This window comes from Merops nubicus, unplaced genomic scaffold, assembly GCF_000691845.1.
Source record: "Merops nubicus isolate BGI_N331 unplaced genomic scaffold, ASM69184v1 scaffold9278, whole genome shotgun sequence".
Classification (NCBI taxonomy): Eukaryota; Metazoa; Chordata; class Aves; order Coraciiformes; family Meropidae; genus Merops; species Merops nubicus.
Genome location: NW_008623643.1, coordinates 9413 through 18046, shown reverse-complemented (window position 1 = coordinate 18046; position 8634 = coordinate 9413).

Below are 8634 nucleotides of genomic sequence, written 5' to 3'. Positions count from 1 at the left end.
ACCAGGGTTAGTTGTGTGATAATCTTTTCTAAGCACAGGTGTTTAATACGGGGATACCAGCACCTCTGCTGGCCATCAGGAGGGTTTTGGCATGGTCTCTATGTGGACATAGAGAAATGGCTGAGGGGGAGCCATTTGCCAGGGGAGCACTTTGCTCTTTTACCTAAGCCTTAACTGCATTTCTTCTCCTGTCAGTCTTAGGTTGAGACCTTTGGAGGTTACCTAGTCCAAGTCCCTGCTCCAGCAGGGCCACCTCCAAAGTTGCATCAAGTTGCTTCTACTCATTTCTTTGTGCTGTGGCAAGGATAGTGCCAGGGAACCGTTGCTGTGGAGAAGGATTATGGGAATACTCATATGTGAGTAGTATATATACGTATGAGTAGTATAGTGTGTATATGTATATATATACATATGTATAGTACAGATTTGAAAGAAGCTTGCTGCTTGAAGTGTGAGGTAGGTTTGGACTTTTTTCACTTCTTTGCATCTTCCTTGCCAATGGGACCAGACAGAATAGGGCTGACCAGGTGACAGGATGACAGGGATGCCATTGCCATGTTTCGCAGTGTCAGAGGTGCAAAGTTACATCAAGTAAACTGCTAATTATTTTTAAAAATAATTTAATGACTTGTGGAAATAAATGGTTAAATGAACTCTGAGATCTTCCCCTAGTCCCATCTGAGGTGATGATATTGGAGACCTCTTTCAAATACTTAATAAAAGGGAGATACTTGTTAGTAGCTTGGTTGAAGTTTTAACTTTTAATACTGAAAGTTCCCCTCTGGTGCCAGCACAGTAAGTATCATGGATTGCTGCAATTAAACCAGTGCCTTAAGTTATTCATAATACTCTTTCTGGGCAGCATTCCCACCTGCTTAATCTGCTACACAAGCGTTTATTAGAACTGACTGTTGAAAAATGCCAAACTAAATCAGAAACTAAACTAAAAAAAAAAAAAAAAAAATTAAAAAAAAAATCAATATGATGCCCTAAACTAGTTTAATATTTCTTTCCTCTTCAATAATCCTACATGTTACTGATCTATTTGCTGTAATGAACATGCCATTCAACTAAAACAAGATTAGCTGCTTAAACCACAGCATTAAGCACGGAGCAACTTTAATGCCTCTTTATGTTTCATTGTAATGCTCAGCACTGACAGGGGTGTCTCTTTCTCTCCCCTGCAATAAAGAGTTTGTCTAAGGATCACAAAGGGCTGTGGTGTTTGGTTAAAGCATTCGAAGCAGTAAATTTGAGTCAGGGTTGTGACGTGGCACCTCCTTCGTCCAAATCTAAGTGGAACCAAACTGGTGAGCAGGATTAATGCATGATTTTATATTCCCCGCAGGACTTTTCCAGGGTTAACCATGAAGTAAATGGCTTATGTCAAACTGATCTAGGTTAAGACAGAGAGAGCAGCCACTGGCAGTCAGAATATTCCTTTGGACTTCATTCAAAATTTTTTTTTCAGGCATTTGAAACAGTAGCAATTTACTGTGCTGCAGGAAAAACAGGCTGCAAGGAGCAGGCGTCTTGGTTTTGCAAGGAGGAGTCCTAAGATAGGTCTGGTAATGACTGAACTGTTTAAAAGGATTCTATAGAAGAGGATAGGGAAAAATGAGTGATTCAGGTATTTTATACCTGTCTGGTATTGTATAATGTCTAATAGAAGGTCTTCCTATTGTATAATACTGGCCAGGTCTGAAAAGTTTATGCTCTCCAGTTTCGAGGTAAAACTGTGTGTTGTTCTTTTCCTACTATAGCGGCAAGCCTCAACTGGGAGTCTATGAAGTCAGTGGGTCTTGGTTACAGTTTTCTTCTTTCCCTTTGTCATGAAAAGACTGCTTTAGATAACGACCTTCCCTTCTTGTTGATTAAGAAGCAAGCTTTATTTGTTAGGGCATCCATATATTCTCCCTAGGTCTAAAAATTGCAATTAATTTTCTGTTTGTGGTTCAATTTTCTATTTCTTTTTCTTTGGAAGACTATGATGAGTTGCACATACGTATTTCAGGAGCTTCTTTGGATCTTAGAGTCAAACCTAGAATATTGAAACCAGGGAAATGAGCTTCATGTTATTGCAGAAGTGTGCCAAGTTTAGAGCAATTATTCAGACAGGTAGGAATGAAAAAACAATGTCAAAAGTAGCGTGTTTGTGCTGTGCCAGGGTAGGTTTTCAAATGGAGGTTGTGGTTCTGACTCTGGACAGTGCATGTTTCTTCTGGTGAATGCTACTTTCCTCCAGGTGATCAGAACATAGAATCGAAAGTGATCTGGCAAAGGGAGAGTCAAAGGATTGAAGGCAGCTGCTTCTGGGAGAGGACTTGCACTCTGGAAGTCTGTTAGGAGAAGCAGCCTCACTTTTCACTGCTCCATTGGGGGGTGGGAAAAAATAACCTGAAGATGCTTTCAAAATGTCTGCCTGAAGGGTGAGTTGGGATGCAAAGAGAGGGCTGGTGAGTGTTGGCAAAGATATTAATTTGCCACTGTTAGGACATTTTTTTTTTTTTGAAAACCAGAATCTCGAGGTGAATGGGATGGAGTGTCCTCAAGGGGAACATACTGTCCTCAGCAGTTGGTTTTAAGTTGGTCAGGGGATGAATAGTAACAGTTGTGTTATTTCTGTGAAACATGCATGTGTTGTGTTTTTTTTCCTCAGTTATCAGGAGCTCCCTCAGAACTGTTTGCTGTTGTTGTCCAGGCTGCACAGGTCTAAGTGATGATGGCATCCATCCCCTGGGGTCTCATTGCTCTGTGTTACAGCAGGCTTTGTCCCTAATGTACAATATGCTTTTTTTTTTTTTTGCCTGTTACACAGGTAAGCAGTATATAAGGAGCTGCCTTTATTGCAGCCACTCACATGAATTACTTTAGGTCCACTCATAATCTCCCACACTCATATTTTATTTAAAGACAGAGTGATTTGTGTGATCTCCTAAATGATGGCAATGGAAGCACTTGGACCGACCTCTTGGATGTCCAAGCAAGCATTAGGAGAAGGGACAGTGAGAAGGAAGGAATGAGTGAGCAACAGCAAGACAGAGCAATAAAAAGCAGGACTGAATAGTCCTGGGAAAGCCTCTGCTCTGCCTTGGCTTGTATAATGAAGGCTTATACAACGCGTAACCCAATCTGACCCTGACCCTACCAGTGCTCAGGGACTATATTTTTACTAAGATTAAGCTTTTGTTTTCTTTCTTTTTCCTGGAACAATTTCCTTGGCTTTTAGCTTGCCTGTTCGCTGGCATGGCTAAGGCAACCTTGTCTGTTTATGATATTTAGCTAGCTGCACTCTGCTTAAGGTGTGAAAACAATTTCTCCCGTGGAGTCCCACAGCAGTATCTCACCAGGGAAGGCCATTTGCAGGAGGTTCACCATCCACCAGAAGTGGCATCTCTCCTTTGCTGGTAAGAGCACTGTTGGGGAAGGAAAGATAAATGTAAATAAAAGAACACCATTCAGTTCAGCAAAGCAACTGTAAGCTCCCTAAATAAAATGGGTTGCTCACTGCTCAAAAGGCTACAGGACCTGCCAGAGCTCAGTTTCTCCAGGCAGCTCAGGGCTTTCTGCCTTTTGGATTTTTATTCATGGTAATGTGAGGGTTTGGAGCCCCTGACCTCAGCCTGCCATCAGCAGCACTGCTGCATCTTTGTGCGCAGCCTCGGTTTACACTTGCAGCTTTAAAGCATTTTTCCCTTCGACAGCTGTCTGCACATCTGTGGTATCCATGAGGGAAGAGGTAGGACTTCTGAAGAGAAAAACAATACCCATTTTCCCTGTTAGTGACTTGGGTAGTCCAAATCCAGACTTCAGGTGTGTGTTCCAACCCACCGACCCACAAATCCCAAATTAGAATCCAGAAAGCCAAGCTACTTTGAAATCAGGACTTGGGCTCCTTTGATACTTATTTCTGAAAACCACACCTTCTTTTTCACCTGCAAGGTTATTTTTCACAGAATGGTAGGGATTGGCAGGGACTTTGGAAATCATCTAGTCCAACCCCCTGCCAAAGCAGGTTCACCCAGAGCAGGGTGCGCCGGAATGCGTCCACGTGGGTTTTGAAAATCTCTGAAGAAGGAGACTTCACAGCCTCTCTGGGCAGCCTGTTCCAGTGCTCTGTCACTCTCACAGTAAAGATGATTTTCCGGATGTTGAGGTGGAACTTCCTGTGTTCCAGTTTTCCCCTGTTGCCCCTTGTCCTATTGCTGGACACCATTGAAAAGAGTTTAGCCTCATCCTCTTGACACCCACCTTAAGATATGTATAAGCACTGATAAAATCGCCTCTCTGCCTTCTCTTCTGCAGGCTAAACAACCCCAGGTCTCTCAGCCTTCCTTTGTAAGAGAGACGTTCCAGTGCCCTAATCACCTCTGTAGCCCTCCACTGGACTGTCTCTGCAAGCGTGAGCATCCCAACATCCCTGACTGGTGCTCTGCACCAGATCATCCTCAGCTTCTCCGTTTCTTCTGGCTTTAAAATCTACAATCAATACCTTTCAGGTGTTTTGTTCTCTCAGGCACTGGTGTCCAATCTCCAAGATCTAAAGTCCGTGATATTTGCTAGTTCTTGCCCTGTACTGCTGCAATGTGGTCGAGTAACATTTGCCATATCACAGTAGTTTCTGTACCCTGTGGTTGCTGCTCCATCCTCAATATTTGCAATCCTGATTCAAGCAGGGTGGATGCAGCTTCCTGCGGCTTCACCAGATGGGGGCTGGGTTCTCACCATAATGTAAATGACTACAGCAGCTTTCCCCGAGGAAGTGTTATTCAGCTGCCTGCGAGGGACAGCGGAGTCACAATTCCTAGGGTCAGAAAGCCAAGAGAAGTCCATAGCCTTAGAAGACAAAAGGGACTACTGGAGATGAAAGCAAGTTTAATGTAGACTGCCTCCCAAAGTGCTAAGCAAAGATGATTGTGCAGCACGATTACTTTAACATTTGCTATTTTGCAGCACAAGTGTTTTGTGGCTTTTTATCAGGAAGCGTTGCTTACCTCTCACTGGTGCCCAGATGCTTCAAAAAGAGCTTTACACCCAAACACTGAGATGTTCTTCCCAGTAACACATTAAACAGTAACTCTTGAGTTCACGGAGACTCGACACTACAGATCCTTGAGCTCTGCAGAGGGCTCCAGCATGCTGGAGTCCTTTGTGAGCAGAGGCTGTTCCTGCATGCCCACGGGGCACAGGGCTGAAAGAAAAGCTGCCCACAAAGCTACTAAGTGAACTTCAACACAGTTTTTCCCAAGTACAGAGTGGTGAGGCTCTTCTCTCCTGCCTGGTGTCAATTTAGAAGTTGAAGGGGTATTGACAGGTTTCATTTGCTCTGCAGAAGCACCTGGCCTCCCTTGGCAGTTCAGAAGGGTTGTGCAGCATGTAGCACAACAAGGCTTCTGGTGTGCAAGTAGATGTCCAGGGCACTAATGGTAATAGCAATTGGTGGCTTTGCCTCTGAGTAGAGGCTTAGAGAGGGAGAAGTTGGCAGTGCCATCAGCGTGCTCGATGCCTGCATCCTCAGAGCCACGCGGCAGAGACCGCTGTGACCCAGCGCCACAGGTGTGCCAGCCTTGCTGGGAAGTGTGTGCCCGTCTCCCACAGAGGCTGGATAGCGAGGAACTGCTCCCAAAATGGAGTTGGTGAAGGGGCTGCCCATGTCCAGTTCCTTCATGGCCACTTCTCCCTTACTTTCCTTGTCTAGTAACAGAGGCAGCTTTCTGCTGCTTATGCATATGTCCACGTTAGCTCAACTAAAAATGCCCCATAAGGTAAGAAGTAAAACAACAAAGCACATACAGATGTGCTCTGCCTCTGCCTGATCTCTTGCCTTCTCAAGTGTTTTGCTGGTGTCATGTCTAGAAGTCTGTAAACAAAATGGCTATGTCATGGGGATTTGGACACATGGCCGTTCTGCATGAGGGTGCCAGGAGGTGACCCACATGCTCCACCTTTGAACTAAATGCTCTGAATTGGCTACAAAATCTTGAAGGCAATTAATCTGGGCAAGCCTACATTTTCTTTTCTGCTGTGGTTTGTATTTATGGTTATTTCAATTCAAGATCTGCCCATTTTCTCCCCCCAGATGTATGTTGACCCATCTGTGAGTGCTGAGTAAAGGAACAGCTCCACCCTTTGTGTGACTGGGGCAGAAAGTAGGCTGTATATTATCTTAATGGTCTGACACTGTGAACCTCATTTTTTATTATGCTGGAAACTCAATTCAAGCGGACAATAAGCATAAGACAACATGAAGAGGTATGTAAGTGACAGATAAAAATGTCTGAAGTAGATTTTAAAATACACATGTATTTCTTTTTCTCCCAAATGCATCTTCCCGTTCTCAGAGCCCATTATTCTTATCTCCCACACCAAGAGTCAGATGATCTGTGAAATGGAGGTGTACAGACTGTCTAAAGTACTCACTCTCAGGATCTGAGGGGCAAGATGAGAGAAAAGGGAAAAAAATAGTGTTAGATCTAAGACTAAGAGACCTTGTCTTACTCACTGGCAGAAAAAAAAGTGTATATGCTGCTAGAAGGGGATAAAAAGCGCATAAATTCCAGTCAGATGTGCCTCTTATGAAAAATGACTAATTTAATGACATTGGTAGCTTAAAAATAGACCTTGCTTTAATTGGAAAATATTTTAGAGGTCATTTAAACAGAAATAAAAAAAAACCAGGAAAAATGAAGAGAGTATGACTCCAAGCCTGAGTTTTGTTATTTCTTGGAAGTAAATCTCATTTTGAGGGCAGCCTTCCAGAACTGCAGTAAAGCCCACCACTTGTACAACGGCCATGTTCATACAAACAAGCTCCTGTCCGGGGCCCAGGGAGGGGTTGCAGAGTTGAGAGAACAAGTGCTGAGTGATGGGTAAACGGATTCAGCCTCTCTTGCTCTTCGGGCAACCCCTCTTTTGCCCACTGGTTTCAGAAGGACCCACCCAAGATTTGCCCTTATGGAAGCAGAAACCTTTCTGCCCTCGCCTCCATCAGGAGGGATGCTTGGGGAGAAGCAAAGCCACTGTCTCCCTGCACACACGCTGGCAAACCCACGTCTGCCCAAGCCCAGGAGCAGACAGGGGTCCAGCTGGCAGAGCAGCCCAGCACCACCTCCACACTTGTGAAATGGGGCTGCTTTGATACATTTCTCGTGTCATTGAAACCCCTGCCCTGGGCATCTGTAGCTTCACAGAGATGAGCTTTGGGGCGAAAACTGCGCAAGAGCAATATCGACTGGAGAACATAAGAGCTGCCATAGTGGGTCATCTCTAGTCCAGGAGCCCATCTTCACTGTGCCTTGCCTGTTCTGGCACAAGTGGTAGGACTCATAATTTCTGATTCATATTCTCTTTGATTTCCTAAACCTTTGCCATTTTTCTTCTGCAGTTGCCCCAGTATCATGTATGGCCCAAATAACTGTTTCTCAAACCATGTGCCTGAACACCTGCAGAATGCTTTTTTTTTTAATTATTTTAAATACTAAGAACAAGAAAAGCATTAATGCAAAGAGGAAATGTTTGATCCCTTTCACCAAATAACCATATCAAAAGCTCTTTTCAATGCATTTGATTGAAATGTATATAAGTCATATAACTCCTCAGTTCCAGTTCTGGGCTCCCAGTTTCAAGAGGGACAGAGATCTACTCGAGAGAGTCCAGTGGATGGCTACAAGGATGACTGGGGGACCGAAACACCTGCCTTATGAGGAGAGGCTGAGAGACCTGGGGCTTTTTTGTCTGGAGAAGAGAAGACTAAGGGAGGATCTACTTAATGTGTATACATACATACACAAGCTTGTATCCATTGCCCCTTGTCCTGTCGCAGGGTACAAGTGAAGAGATTGCCCCTTTCTTCTTGAAACCCAGCCCTCATACCTGGAAGCCTTTTAAGGCCCGTCTGGAGTCGTCCCTGTGTGACCTGCTCTAGACTAGAAGGTCCTGCTCTGGCAGGGGGGTTGGACTCATTGATCTCCAGAGGTCCCTTCCAGCCCCTAATGTTCTGTGATTCCTCGGCTGTTAGCCAAGTACATCTGAACGTATGGGCTGAAGTGTTGCCCAGTGTAAGCTAATGTTGCTCTGATGATCTCCAGGGATGTGAATTGACTTTCACCATGCCTGGATCCAGCTCAGGACTAATAAGATGTTTGTATGAACAGTAATGCTGTACATTCTGCAAAGAAATGGGATAAATGTATCTGAAAACCTGAGAATGTACTTGGGAAGAACAGCTAGCTCCTGAAATATAACAGATGTTATCTCCAAGAGAAAGAGACTGACAGAATGTCTATCTTTGAGATGGTTAATAGATAAAAAGCCCAACATCTTTTCTAAAAACCTGGGAATTTTTATTCAAAACCTCCCTTTGTGCCAGATACTCCAGTTTTGACCTCCTGGTGTTTGCCAGGGAAGCCTGCTGCACAGTAAAGGAGATGTTCCCTTCAGGTCTTGTCATAGTAACAGCAAAGCTCAGTTGTGGGAAGTTCTCCCTATTCTCACTTAAGCCAATGATTTAAAGAGAGAAAGATGTTTCCTTCTTTAATTTTTCAACCTGTATTTTACTTCAGGGTTTTTCCAGCTGATTTGGAGGGATATTTAAAATGGCAAAGTTAAAATTGTGAGTGTGCTTTGCAGCTGCAG